General features: G+C 38.4%; 1 protein-coding gene across 4 annotated transcripts in view; it reads right to left on the bottom strand.

The window, feature by feature from the left end:
- wnt9a (wingless-type MMTV integration site family, member 9A) overlaps positions 1–14111 on the bottom strand; it is a 521355-nt gene that overhangs the window by 265060 nt on the left and 242184 nt on the right. Inside the window, exon 2 of one of the 4 annotated variants that reach the window (XM_028803905.2) lies at positions 8666–8768. The exons of the other annotated variants lie outside the window; for them this stretch is intronic. The gene's annotated coding sequence lies outside the window, so the exon portion shown is untranslated. The remainder of the gene's footprint in view (positions 1–8665; positions 8769–14111) is intronic. 4 annotated transcript variants of the gene reach the window in all.

Here is a 14111-nt window from a genome sequence, read left to right as displayed (position 1 = left end):
ACAGCACTTTGTAGTTGCATTTTCTAGATTTATATGAAATGCGGTTTTTGATATACATATAGTGAATATTTATTACACACACAAAAAAAAACATTTTATTACATACAGAAGTGTCGGTAATAAAAGCCAGAATATTTTATAGAAGACAACTGCAAGATTATCCCAAGTGAGGATGAAGTATATTACATATATTCCTTGTTTTGGCCAAATGAAAGAGGAACATCAAAAAATTCTAAAGTTATCAAAGTAAGAGTTAGATACAAGCTGGATAAGCTGAATATAATGGCCATTGTAGGCTGCGTCACTGTGATTTATGTATTAAACAAGCTTTTCATTCATATAACCTGCTTATTCATAAGTATATAATTTCTGGTTATATAAGTATAAAACTGTTATTTGTGTCATGAATGGTTTTTATTTTTGTTGTGATGAGTTTGTCATCATTGTTACTTTGAGGCAGCACTGTAAGAAGAGTATTGAACCTAGCCTATTGGTAGAGCTAATGCTTCCTTCTGGAAAAATTAAAAAAAACATTGGAGATGATGATTTACTGATTACAAACAAAAAAAATCAGGAGAAAATGGAAACAGTATTTTGATGGTCTTTTGAATGAAAAGAATGGCATTGAGAAACTGGAAGACGCACGACTGGATAAAAACCTCAAAAATGGGATTAGTGCACAGGATGTTAAAAATGTAGTTGAAGTGATTAAATTGAACCGAGGACCATCAGGTATGACAATAAGAGATGATTAAGATATTGGGGAAAGAAGGAATAAGATGTTTTCATAAAATATTTGCTGATTTCTGGAATATTGAAAAGTTACTGCTGTATACAGTAATCTCTCCTCTATCGCGGGGGTTGCGTTCCAGACCCCCCCCCCCCCAAACCCCGCGAAAGGTGAAAATCCGCGAAGTAGAAACCATATGTTTATATGGTTATTTTTATATTGTCATGCTTGGGTCACAGATTTGCACAGAAACACAGGAGGTTGTAGAGAGACACGAACGTTATTCAAACACTGCAAACAAACATTTGTCTCTTTTTCAAAAGTTTAAACTGTGCTTCATGACAAGACAGAGATGACAGTTCCGTCTCACAATTAAAAGAATGCAAACATATCTTTCTCTTCAAAGGAGTGCGTGTCAGGAGCAGATAATGTCAGAGAGATAAAGAGAAAAAAGCAAACAATCAGAAATCAATACGTGCCCTTCGAGCTTTTAACACTAGAATTACCAGAGCCTACGAAAAAACTCGTAAATCCGTCCCACCTTAAATCGCGTCTTAGATCCGTTTGCACCTCTCCGCCAAAGTCCTTTGTCATCTAAATGTGCTGATAAACAAAAGCTACTAGCAGCCAGCTATTCCATCCCCCCACCGACTTAGAACGAATTTCTCCTAGCTCATGGCTTGCCTTGATTTGATTTTCTGGGATTGAAGTGGAGTTTTAGAGTGGAAATAATATAGTGTTATTTGGAATACACGCATTTCATGTGTGTTCCATTTCTATAGTAGTCTGTGCAAGCACATTTTTAAAACAGAAACGTTTTTCATATTCTAATAGTAAATGACAAAATGTAGGCATAAACTATATAACGTATGAAGCCTGAAGTCCATATATCAAAGAAACATTTTCACAAAAGGTACAAATAAGAGAACACGTGCACTTTTATTCGAAAATATAACTGCACAAAAAAAAAAGCCGCGTTAGCATGCCACATTGACATTCTTACTACAACTGCCGCGGTGGCGTAATGGTATCAGCTCCTGACTGGGGATCAGAGGGTGGCGAGTTCGATCCCGCACGGCTCCACTTCGAGAAATGAACTGCTCTGATTCTTACAATTTTAGAATAACAACATAAATTTGATTTCAGTCTGTAACAGCCAGTGTAACTTATGATACTGGTAAAGGTTAGCTTTTTTTTTTTTTTTTTTTTAATTCACTTTTCATTCTCGCAGTCGCATTCAGAATCAATCCATACAACCCCATCTGACATAAAGACGTGCTATAGGTCTGCAGTGTACCACGATGCATACTACTGCCCCCCCCCCCAAAAGGGTTCTGACACACAAACGCTGGCGAAGCTGTCTTCTTCGTATCTCACCGTCACTTGAAATCAGCAGTTCTTAGCTGCTTATCAATCCATACAACCCCATCTGACACAGCTGTTTTCACATAAATAAAAGTGTACTTTTATTCAAGACTATAACCGAAGAATAAAGAAAGCAAGTTACAGTTGGTGGTTGATACGACAGCTTGCGTGTTTGCAATGCTAAGAACTGCTGATTTCAAGTGACGGTGAGATATGAAGAAGGCAGCTTCGCCAGCGTTTGTGTGTCAGAACCCTTTTGGGGTAGTAAGCATCGTGGTACACTGCAGACCTATAGCGCGTCTTTATGTCAGATGGGGTTGTATGGATTGATTCTGAATGCGACTGCGAGAATGAAAAGTGAATTAAAAAAAAAAAAAAAAAAGCTAACCTTTACCAGTATCATAAGTTTCACCGGCTGTTACAGACTGAAATCAAATTTATGTTGTTATTCTAAAATTGTAAGAATAAGAGCCGTTCATTTCTCGAAGTGGAGCCGAGCGGGATCGAACTCGCCACCCTCTGATCCCCAGTCAGGAGCTGATACCATTACGCCACCGCGGCGGTTGTAGTAAGAATGTCAATGTGGCATGCTAACGCGGCTTTTTTTTTTTTTATATTTTTGAATGAAAGCGCACGTGTTCTCTTATTTGTACCTTTTGTGAAAGTGTTTCTTTGATATATGGACTTCAGGCTTCATACGTTATATAGTTTATGCCTACATTTTGTCATTTACTATTAGAATATGAAAAATATTTCTGTTTTAAAAATGTGCTTGCACAGAATACTATAGAAACGGAACACACATGAAATGCATGTATTCCAAATAACACTATATTATTTCGACTCTAAAACTCCACTTCAATCCCAGAAAATCAAATCAAGGCAAGCCATGAGCTAGGAGAAATTCATTCTAAGTCGGTGGGGGGATGGAATAGCTGGCTGCTAGTAGCTTTTGTTTATCAGCACATTTAGATGACAAAGGACTCTGGCGGAGAGGTGCAAACGGATCTAAGACGCGATTTAAGGTGGGACGGATTTACGAGTTTTTTCGTAGGCTCTGGTAATTCTAGTGTTAAAAAATCCAGTTTGATCTTCTAAAATGATGCAAGGAAGCACTTTCTCTACTCTGTTTGCAAGAACTTTGCTCTGTATTCTGCAGGGAAACTAGACAGCAGGATACATATTCTAAAAAGCTTTTACTTTTCTTGGAAAATACAGATATTGATGCATGGTGTATTGTTTTAGGTAGCATACTTTCCTCCCTGGATTCAGGAAACGTGAACAATATTAACAGACCTAAGTTAACAAATATTTTTTTAATTAAATTCAGCTGGATAGCCACCTGGCCCTGACACTTCAAATGTATTTTAGCCTGATATAAAATAAAGCATAAAGCTCTGTAACATCTACCTATGATATCAATACAGAATCAATTAAATCTATGATGTTAATGACATAGTGTCAGCACAGGAAAAAAACTAGAACTAATTAATATTGACCAGACTTCATCTATAATATAATCATTGACAATATAATAATGAATATGATACAGCAATGTTCCTCTCAAAGCAAAACAATTTTCCTTTTCTTTTTCTTTGTTATAAAAAAATGTCCAGAAATCATTTGCTTATGGTTATTCACATTCTGTTTTCAGTCTTGCAAGATATGTTTCCAAGGCTTTCACAGATGTGTGTAACTTTTGCAATTGGATAAATAAGACCAAAGTGTATCTCTGATATATGTTGTTATAATTTATTGCCATTATAAAATTCTTTCTCCATGTGCAATTTCAACATGTATTTATTAAATTTTTAAGATTAATCTTTAAGGTCTTTACAACTTCCTCAGGTATGTTTAATATACATATAGAATTCCTGATAATTAATTTCAATCTAAAAGGATACATAGGGCTGCCTTACATAGTCAATGCTTAATACCATTATCATCTTCTTCTTTCAGCTACTCCCGTTAGGGGTTGCCACAGTGGATAAGAAGTGCTATTTTTCTGTAATTTATATTGGTACCCTATCTTCACACAAAATCTTTCCTTAGTATCGGAGTCATCAGAGCACATTTTCTTCATTTTGAAATTTCAGGAATTTCACAATGAAATCCTTCCCACAAAAAAAATGTTTTCTCCTTAATAATCCTTTGAAGATTTTACTACAAAACCGTAAAATTAACGTAGACTCTTCTGGCAGTACTGAAGTGGAATCTTGTGACCTTGTCATTTGTCTTGAGAGCAATTTGTTACATTTCTTAGATATGTAAAAGCAAAATGCAAAAGTATCTTGTGCACGAACCACTGAGTGCTCAGCAACATCAGAGGAAATTCTCCAGCGGCAGAAAGACAATGCCCGATGAAAGACTGAACACAGTCAGTGAAACTCCCAAGCAAAAGCAGCATCTTAGAAGTGCACTGGGAAAAAACAATGGGTGAGAATAAAGTCAGAGCTGAATGTTCCTTCTGTTCTTTGCCAGTCAAGGGCATGATTATATATTGTATGATTTTCAGTACATACAGCATGGGTTTTCTGGCTGAAACCAGGAGTAACAATACATTTTTGGTACAAGAAGCTAACATCTAACTCTCTCTCTTTCTTGCCTAGGACACGAAGCAAAAGCAGAAGTGAAAATGGACAATGGCCGACGGTGAGATGGAACATATTCTTGAAGAACTCCAGGCCCTCGAGAACCAGATTCAGAAACTCTTGTCCAGACGGAGGCCCCTGAGGGAACTGAAGGCTCACCAGCTGAAAGGGTCCTCCCTGACATTTGAAATCGTAGTACTTTATCGTGAACCAGCAAACTTGACTCCACATCGTGCCAGTCACTTTCAGGGCCAAGTGAACTTTACCCCTGCACCTTGTCAAAGCAACGACAACAACTACAAAGGAATCAGCCTGTTTCAGCTATGCAGGCAGGGATTTAAGGCTAGATCACCTCTATTGGACCAGGCAAGCACCTCTGTCCAGAACTGGTTCGACCCTCTCCGCTCCTACACCGTGCCAGCAACCCCAGGTGATGTATTTGTGATTGGAGATTCTATCGTATAAAAACTAAACATTTCTTGCCCTAAATAAAAATCTTTTGTTTCATGTTTTCCCGGTGCTTGTGTACGAGATGTTATGAGAAGAGCGCCAATGGTCTTTAAGAGGCACAAGAACAGGACAGTGGGAACATCGTAATACATGCTGGGGTAAACAACGTGAGATACCGACAGTTAGAGATTCTTAAGGTGGATTTTGCAGCCCTTATTAATGCCACATAGGAGAGGACCCCTGCTGTGAAAATCTTCATCTCGAGTCCCTTATCTTTGGATAGAAGATCAGATGAGAACTACAGTCTGCTGGCATTTAACATCTGACTGAAAGGGTTCTGCAAGAGACAAAACATTTGGTTCATGGACAACAGGGATCTCTTTTGGGAGAGGCCACGTTTCTTCAGGCAGGATTGTCTGCATCCTAATAGATTTGGCACCTAGGTCCTCTACGAAAACATCTGTAAAGTAATTTGTCTCCCTTGACTATGTACTTTTAATCCTAATTCTTTCCATAATGCCTTGCTAGGACACAATAACTCTGTAGCAAACTGTAACTCAAATGTGCACTGCATCAATACTTTAACAACCAACCTCAGTTCATGTAAAAAATCCAGACAGTGCGGCATAAATGCAAATAATTTAATTACCATTTCACCTCTAGATGTGTACTTTATTAAAACTATAAAAACAAACTATAGATTAAATAAAATATCCGCTCAAAGTGGCATTAATACAAATAACTTAATTACCATTTCAAAAAGTTATAACGCTCCGACAATTCAGTTCTGCTCTTCCGAGACCTTAAATATGACCTTATTAAATGTTAGAGCGTTAACCAAAAAGACGTTTTCCATCAACAATCTTATTAGTGATAGAAAAATCGAATATTACATTAAGAGAAACATGGCTTAGCCCTGATGGTGCAGCTGTACTAATCTAATGTGCACCACCAAATTACACCTTTACTCATACAGTTTGCCACGGTAAGAAAGGCGGCGGTTTAACAAACATTAATTCGAGTCAGCTAAAGTGTAAAGATGACAGCTTTGGTACGTTCGCGTATTTTGAGTATCTTGTTGTTGTTAGTCAAGGAGTTCTTCAGTCTCTAGTATTGTCCGTGTATAGACCTCCTAAATATAATGCATTTTTCTTTGAGGAATTCTCAGAATTAGGAACTTGTCATAGTTAGTTATTATAATTGACACTAATTGTTGGCGGCTTTAATTTTCATATAGATAATCAGTGTGACCCAAAAGCAAAAGAATTCATGAACCTCCTGCACACTTTTGATCTGAGCCAGCACGTTAATCAGGCAACACACAAGGGGGGGTTACACGCTGGATTTAGCGATTACTAAAGTACTTAAAAGTGGATGTGAGGCAGATTGTGGATATCGGTTTATGTGACCATTTTTTCTTATTATTTAATATAGAAATAATGATAGATAAAATTAATGAGACGCTATTGTTAAAAAATGCTTCTTTGATTCATCTGCAACTTCAAAGTTTACAAACAATTTAAGCAACCAATCCCTTTGTAGTGCTTATTACAATAGCGATAATAATGTAAATAGTAAGGTGGTAAATTTTAATGTTAAAGTGAGAGCTGCCACTAACATAGTCAGACACTTAAAACATTTTCCAGCACTGTTACAACATGGAAGACCCAAAGAGTGTCTGATTTAAAGAAAACATGCCAGAGAGCCGAGCATAAATGGAGAAAAACTAAACTGAATGTCCACTATGAAATTTTGAAGGCTAAAATAACAGAATACAACAACATAGTCCATCTTCAGAGGTGGTGCTATTTCTCTAAAATTATAAATAACAATGCTAGTAATCTGAGAGTTTTATTCTCTACAATAGATCGTTTGCTAAACCCAGGTTACTCAATGGAATGCCTGCAAAAAACTTTCTTTTGTTTTCTTGGCTTTTGCCCACTACCTATATTGACTTCAGCTTTTTGTTGTAATGCAATTCCTGATCACAATCCTCGAATCTGTCAGTTTCTTTTAGGTAGAACAGCAGAATACTTTAAATGATCTTGACATGAAACGAGTTCTCAGTGGAACAAGTTCAAAAGTTTATACAAAAGCAAGTTAATGAAATATCTGCCTTGTTCCAACAATTGGTGTCAGAATTTAGTAACTCGGAACGGTAATCAGAGGCATTATATGCTCTCCAATAGGTCAATATGTGGTGGACAGTCGGGGTCCTTGCATGGCCGGGACGCCTCTCCCTTGTATGGACCAGGGGTGCAATCCTGGTCAGGACAGTACCTCCCCTGAAACGCTAAATGGCAGCCCCCCTAGGTTGCAGTGGTGCCTAGAACTCCTGCAGGGCTTCATAGAAGTTGGAGTTTGGTGAAGCCCTGTTGGGATCTGTGGGCGCCACCAGGGGGTGCTGTAGCTGCTGCTCAGCCCTACAGAGCAGCTCTTCCATCACACCCGGAAGTGCTGCCGGAAATAGGTCTTCAAGCACCTTGAGCACTTCCAGGTGTGCTATAAAAGCAGCCACTGCTCCGGGAGCCAGAGTCGGGAGGAGGGAGACAAAACTTGCTGGGAGTAGTGGGGGAGAAAGAAAATAAAGAAGGAGAATGTAAAGGAGAGTGTTGTACTGTGTTTGGGACTGTACTCTCCACGAGGGAAGAAAAAGAAAATAAAAGCCTTGTGTGCTTTGAACTTGTGTCCTGCGTCTGTGTCAGGGCTGGTCTTTAAATAAGCTACTATGTTATTTCATATCCTAATAGAGTTACCAGGTATCATAAAATGAGCATGCTCTTCCACAATCAGTGCAAATGGGTCTTTGACCAGCAGCCACAGACTTGTGCTACAGATCTCTTTTACATATCACTGTTAAGATGATAAGCCACAAGAAAGGTTGCACACCCCATTGCAATGCTAATCATTTTTACTTTTTCACTTTGGATCTTTTCCTAATGAAGTTTTACTTACTATGGACCTGAATAAAAGCAGCATTCGACAATAATATTTAGAAAAAGAGCTCTTACATTTTGAAGAAATCTTACATTTATGGCATTCAAAGTGAGACTCCATTCTTAATTTTGGAGTTTCCCTGGTTATTGAAACCACAAAACACATTTTATTTGGGGGAATAATGAACTAGTTAGTTGGGGTTCATGGTAAACAATACCTTAAACAAATCCTTCCACTCATCATTCAGTGTTACTCAGTCGACACACTCCCATCCCCTGTATTCTGATTTAAGTGAAGTTTTACAGAAGACAAAATTCAATCATGAAACCCCAACAAGGCAAACATGACTTTGCTATAGACTTGTTTACATGGTGTCTCCTGTCTAAGAGGAAAAAGTATGCATTGCCAAAGCAAGAAACCAGTGCTATAGATGACTACAAAGTAAATTTGCAAAACTGATCACACTGTTTATAAGACCTAATGGGGAGTGTTCTTTTGTCCAAAGGTGAGATAGTTTACCTTGGCATTGTATTGATTTTCAGAAGAATAAAAAATAAATAAATAAAAATAAATGACCGTTTAGAATAATTACCAATTATTCCAATTTTGTTATCACTTAATCAAGTAACAGGATCTACAGACTTTACCAAACTTGATCTCAGAATAAGTTAGTGAAGGGCTGCATCAGCATGCATCTGCAAAAAAAAAAAAAAAGGTTAAATGAAATGGAAAGGAGGAAAGAGACACTTTTTTTTCTTCTTTCTAGATCTCAGAAGAGTGGAAGACAGGCATTTACTACTGCTAAATAGCATTGCTACTACTTAGCAAGGTCATATCAGCTGCCTAAGGCTCCCAAAGTTTTCCAGTCATTTGTGAATGAAACTTTTCAGGATATTCCTGATATTTATGGCTTATTTATACTGATGACATGTCAATTCCCACCATCCTCCAAGAATATGAAGCAACATGTAGGGACTATTAGTTAAACCACACAAAGGCTAAAGCAAAGTATTTTTAAAACTTAAAAACATGAATTTTATGGATCTTTTGTGTTGTGAAATTCATGATCTAGATGGATTAATTGTTACAAAGTTACTAATTTGCCTTTGGAACGTAAAGTGCATCCAGTGAACGGGGGTTTTATCTCAAGATTCCTAAACAACAGGAAGTTTCACCTACAGTATGTGCTTATTTTTCTTGCAAATTATCATTCATGGATCGAATTTATGATCTGGGAAACCATGAACTTTTAGCAAATCAGTCTTGGAAGATTCAGGTCACCGACTTGAGGGTGCAAAACATCCACTTTTGCAGATCATAAATACTTGACCTTTCTTAAATATGCCAAATGATTAAAGCAGCCTGTAATGCCGGATGAGCATTTTTTTGGAAGATTTAAATTATGTGGGACCATATGTATGAGGAAGAGAATTGTAAAGCTGATGAACCCTCTTGTCAATCCACTTTATATAATCAACCAGCTGATTAAATTTTGTTAATTTAAAATGCTCTAGACACCCCTACTAACTCAAAACATCATGCAGATTAAAAAATTGTCCCACCTTCTTTGTAAGGAGATAAACTTTGCTGGGATCAAGATTTGTCCTTATTTGGTCATCCAGTTATTTATCAAATACCCCAAGTTTTTACCCCAATATTTTGGTGGGTAAAAACAGTCTATCCATCACCCATCTTCCAAAAACACTTTAACCTAGTAGGCTAGTAGGGTTGCAGTGAAGTTGAAACTAGTGCTGGGCGGTATGACCAAAATTCTATATCACAGTATTTTTTAAAATTATGCTGGTTTCACTGTATTCAACGGTATTTTTTTTGTCCCATGCATGAGTGGATGTTAGCCACATTTTCCACTGCAATTACTACAGTAGACTGGCTAAGAATAACCTATTCCACTGTCTTGAGAATTGTACAATGTACAAAAAAACATTTTAATGTGCACACAAGTATTAATACAGGTTTGCATGGCCCCATAAAGTGATAGTTTTCAAGGGGGTTGCACTAATGAAGAGAAGGAATCACAGTTGCAGTCAAAATATAGAACCTTTTTATTCAACAAATTTTGCAAACAACTTAAAAAATAATTTTGACAACATATTTTCAATCATCCAAAGAGGCATTTAGACTTAGTAAAATATCCAGAGGTGCTTGTCAAAAGCTGTACTGCACTGAACACGTCTTAGAAAAGGAATAAATAGTAAATGTTTTTTGTAAACCAACTACACTTTCTGTTAATGTTAACAACCTCTGTCCACTGAGAAGTTAGCTATATGGACTGTAATCTCAATCCACCACTTGCTTTTTGTCGTCGTAGGCAGTACGTCTAGCAAACGCGTCTACAAGTGACGTCTGACTCAAGTGTCCCTTAGCTTTTTCAGTTTTACCTGAGGATGTGAAGGATGCCAGTGTTAGTTCCATACATTCATGGTACTCCAAAGCATGTTTGTGGCTAAGGTGGTGCAGCAATTTGCTTGTTTTTCTGCCTCCAGTGACAACTTTAGCTCGACAGCATTTGCAGTAAATAGTTGTCTGGTCCACATCCGACCTTTGAAAACCAAAGTAACTCCAGACAACAGACACGGCTCCTTATTTCAGCAAAAGTTCTTCTGCCATCATGTTCAACTTTATCGTCTGCTACAGCTTCAGTTTCGGAATGTTCTCTGTCCATTTTCACCACTCAGTACCTCCACTAACATATGTACTCTGTTGCATATGTGTTTAACAGTGTAGCAGTGAAAAAGGTCCTCCCTTAAACAGTTTCCTGCTGTGCCACATTCTGAATGTTGTTTAGGCTATTTAAACTGGTGTTGCAGTATAAGAAAAATCCATATCATAACAAAAATAAAAAACGGTTCTTTGTATGAACTGGTATTCCACCCAGCACTAGTTGAAACCTATCCCAGTAAGCACAGAACACAAGGCAGGCGCAATCTTTGGACAGGGCTCCAGTCAAAGTGAACTCATACACACAGACTAGGGCCACTTTAGCTTTGCAAATTCACCTTAGTGTAATGAGACTAAAATTTAGCACATTCAACACAGATGTATTAACATAGGCAGAGTAGGTAGCACAGAGCTGTTATTCCTGTTTCATAATGTCAGTTTCTTAATGGAGTTTGCATGTTTTCTCTGTATATTTTCAGATGGATTAGTATTAGGGTAAGTGAATTTAATACCCAAAACATTGTGCTCAATACTTTTATTACCATATCCTCAACAAAACAATCCTTATATATATAAAAAAATAAATAATCAATGAGTAGTTTGTGGCACATCAATCTGTTATTGTTATTACATATGTTATTAAACATACTTGTGCAATGCAGTGTAATACGTTCAGCTCAGATGTATTATCTTGTGTACGAGATACAATGAAACTGTTTATGTGTAATTTTTACCACACTGCCACTTGGTGTTCTTCTCACACCACAGACTATGTACAATGATCTAGAATGTAATGGTCTGGGGGTTGGTGGGGCGGGATTTGGTGTTGGGATGTCATTAAGTCCACTCGTGATGGTTACTGCAAGCAGGAGGATATGCAACATATTCTAACCTTAAGAATGCAGTACTAAATAGCTCTGATAAAAAATGTTTTTTCTTCAGTTTAGTTTTATTGTCACAAATATGACTTAGACAAAAGCAAAGCATATATTTTTGCTCTACTGCCAAGTTGTTTGCCTGCCTATGGAAAAGACACCTCAGACATAGATGCCTGGAATCATCAGGTAGAAGGGTCCTTCCATCATACTGGCTTCGTTCAGTATCGTCTCAGCTGTAGAATCACCAATATGGGGGATGTGGCTTGGTGGCGGAGGTCTCCAGGACTGTGTCTGGCTTGTCTGACTCCTTTTCAACAATTTGGCTATGGCTCTACAATTAGCTGATGGACAGAAATTGAAATTTTATGTTACTTATGTTAAGTTCTGCTTTTTTAGTTATGTCTTGTTCTACTTTGTTTTTGATATATTTTAAAAAATGTGTATCCTTATATGTGATAGTTCTGTATTTAGTGAGGGGTATAATGTATTCTTGAATTTTGAGTTGTCACGGCACTCTGCACCTGCACTTGGTGAGAAGTGCTTTACAGGAACAAAGTAATATGTAATATTGTATTTCTGAGGCAGCAATGACAGATTGGCCATCTAGCTCTGTGAAGAGGGTCACTTGTGAACTTTTTTATATATTGTATTTACCCCATCTTTTGATTCTCTCTGAATTGCTTTTCCCAAGATTTCCACCATTTTTTCCTACAAGATGTTGGGGGTGATTTTTTCTTGGCTTCTTACAAAATCAAGGCAGGGGAGGATGGGGATGGCTGTCAAAAAACAGGACCTGTTAAAGCCCATTTGGAGCATTGTGCGATTTTTGGCTGTGCAGGAAATAAACAGTTGTTTTCTTAAACTAAAACCTTTGCTACTTCAAAATGAACATATTAAGTTTTGACAATTTTCTTTACAAAAAGACCCATGGCTCCATTATCAAACAGAAAAGCACAGTAGCTACATTTTAAAATATTCTTCACTTTAGAACATTGATTCATGTGGCAAACCTACATATACCATGATTGTATTGGTATAGCGGGTCCACAGCTCCCGTCAAAGGCCAGTTCTAAAATAATCACCGCGCTCTCGTTGGTTGTGAGGCTGAAGCGGTTCTCGGGGCAATTCGCGATGTGGCTGTTTCTCACCTAAGTGCACAGGTGAGAAACCGTCCACATGCGTCATTATTCCTGGGGCTGCTGATTTGCCACGGGTGCCATGCCCTCTTGATATATAGAAGTGCGAGTTGGCTAAGGGGGAAATGAAAAGAAAGAGACTAAAAGAAACAGAGGTTGCAGGAGAAGGCAGGAAGCCGTGGAGAGAGAGAGAGAAAGAGAAAAAGCCGGTGCGGGAGAGTGAGTGAGAGAGCGCCAGCTCGCATTGCAGCTGAACAGGGAGCCTGGGTGTTGGGCTGACACCCGGGGAATAGTAGTAGTGGTCACTCCCGCTGGGTGATCATGGAGCGGGAATGACTAGAAGGTGGATGACTCTCTGCATAAGGCCATGGAAGGCAGCGGGAGTCGGGACTTGGGGAGTGTGTTCCCCAGCGTGGGCGCCCTGGTCGTTGAGGAACCCAAGTCGCTGTCAGGAGAAGCATACCGGAGCCAGGGATCGGAGAGGCGAACTGAACAGCTGAAGTAGGCAGAATGAAGGTCAGCTGCAAGTAGGGTGACTCCCCTGTTGAGAAGCCCAGACGGGGGGAAGCAGGGGAGCCGCCAGGTAAAAAGTCACCGGGATTCTTGTTGTGGTTTTTAAAAGACTGCTTCCTACAGTATTTTAACCTCGTTATTTTAAAGACTTTTTTCTATTGTTTTAACCTTCACTTACATCTGTTTTTATGGATTATTTATTTAATGACTCTTTTTGGAAGGCAGTGCACTTTATTTATGTGAACATTGTTTTTGATTATTGTTTAAATAAAAGCACTTGGCACTTTTATACACCATCCCCTTGCTCCATTGTTGTTGCCTCACTGCCTAGCTCATCGGTAGCATTACCGACGGTGACAGGTTCAAGGGCTCCCGGACAGAACATGGGAGCATGCACGAACCCACATCGTCACACAACCTATCCTTTAATCTAAGCTGAACTTTTGCTTTTACTATTTTCAGGTCAGTAAGTAATTCCTTATTAGTCCCTGTTACTTTTGGGAGTGTATCAACTTCATGACACATATAAACGTCAAGTGCAAGTTCAAAGTATTTGTTATTTAATTGTCAGTATATTCAAGCTCACATTTAATCTTTTCAACTTTACTCTTCACATCCTCCTTGGCTGTTCTTTTACTACTAAGATTATGAAACAATCTCTTTAAGTCATCTATCGCCTTTTCTGCAGTATTTGTCTAAGTGTGCATTTTACCCTTCCTAATAACATTTTTAGCCATTGCTCTCCTGCTCTCATGAACTCGTCATGCACAATAACTAGCCATCCCCCTCGGCTCCAACCACGCAGTAGTAAAACAGGACTATGAGGAGTGCC

Source organism: Erpetoichthys calabaricus, chromosome 6 (assembly GCF_900747795.2).
Source record: "Erpetoichthys calabaricus chromosome 6, fErpCal1.3, whole genome shotgun sequence".
Classification (NCBI taxonomy): Eukaryota; Metazoa; Chordata; class Cladistia; order Polypteriformes; family Polypteridae; genus Erpetoichthys; species Erpetoichthys calabaricus.
The sequence above is the reverse complement of the archived record's forward strand: the minus strand, read 5'-3'. Positions and strand labels throughout refer to the sequence as shown.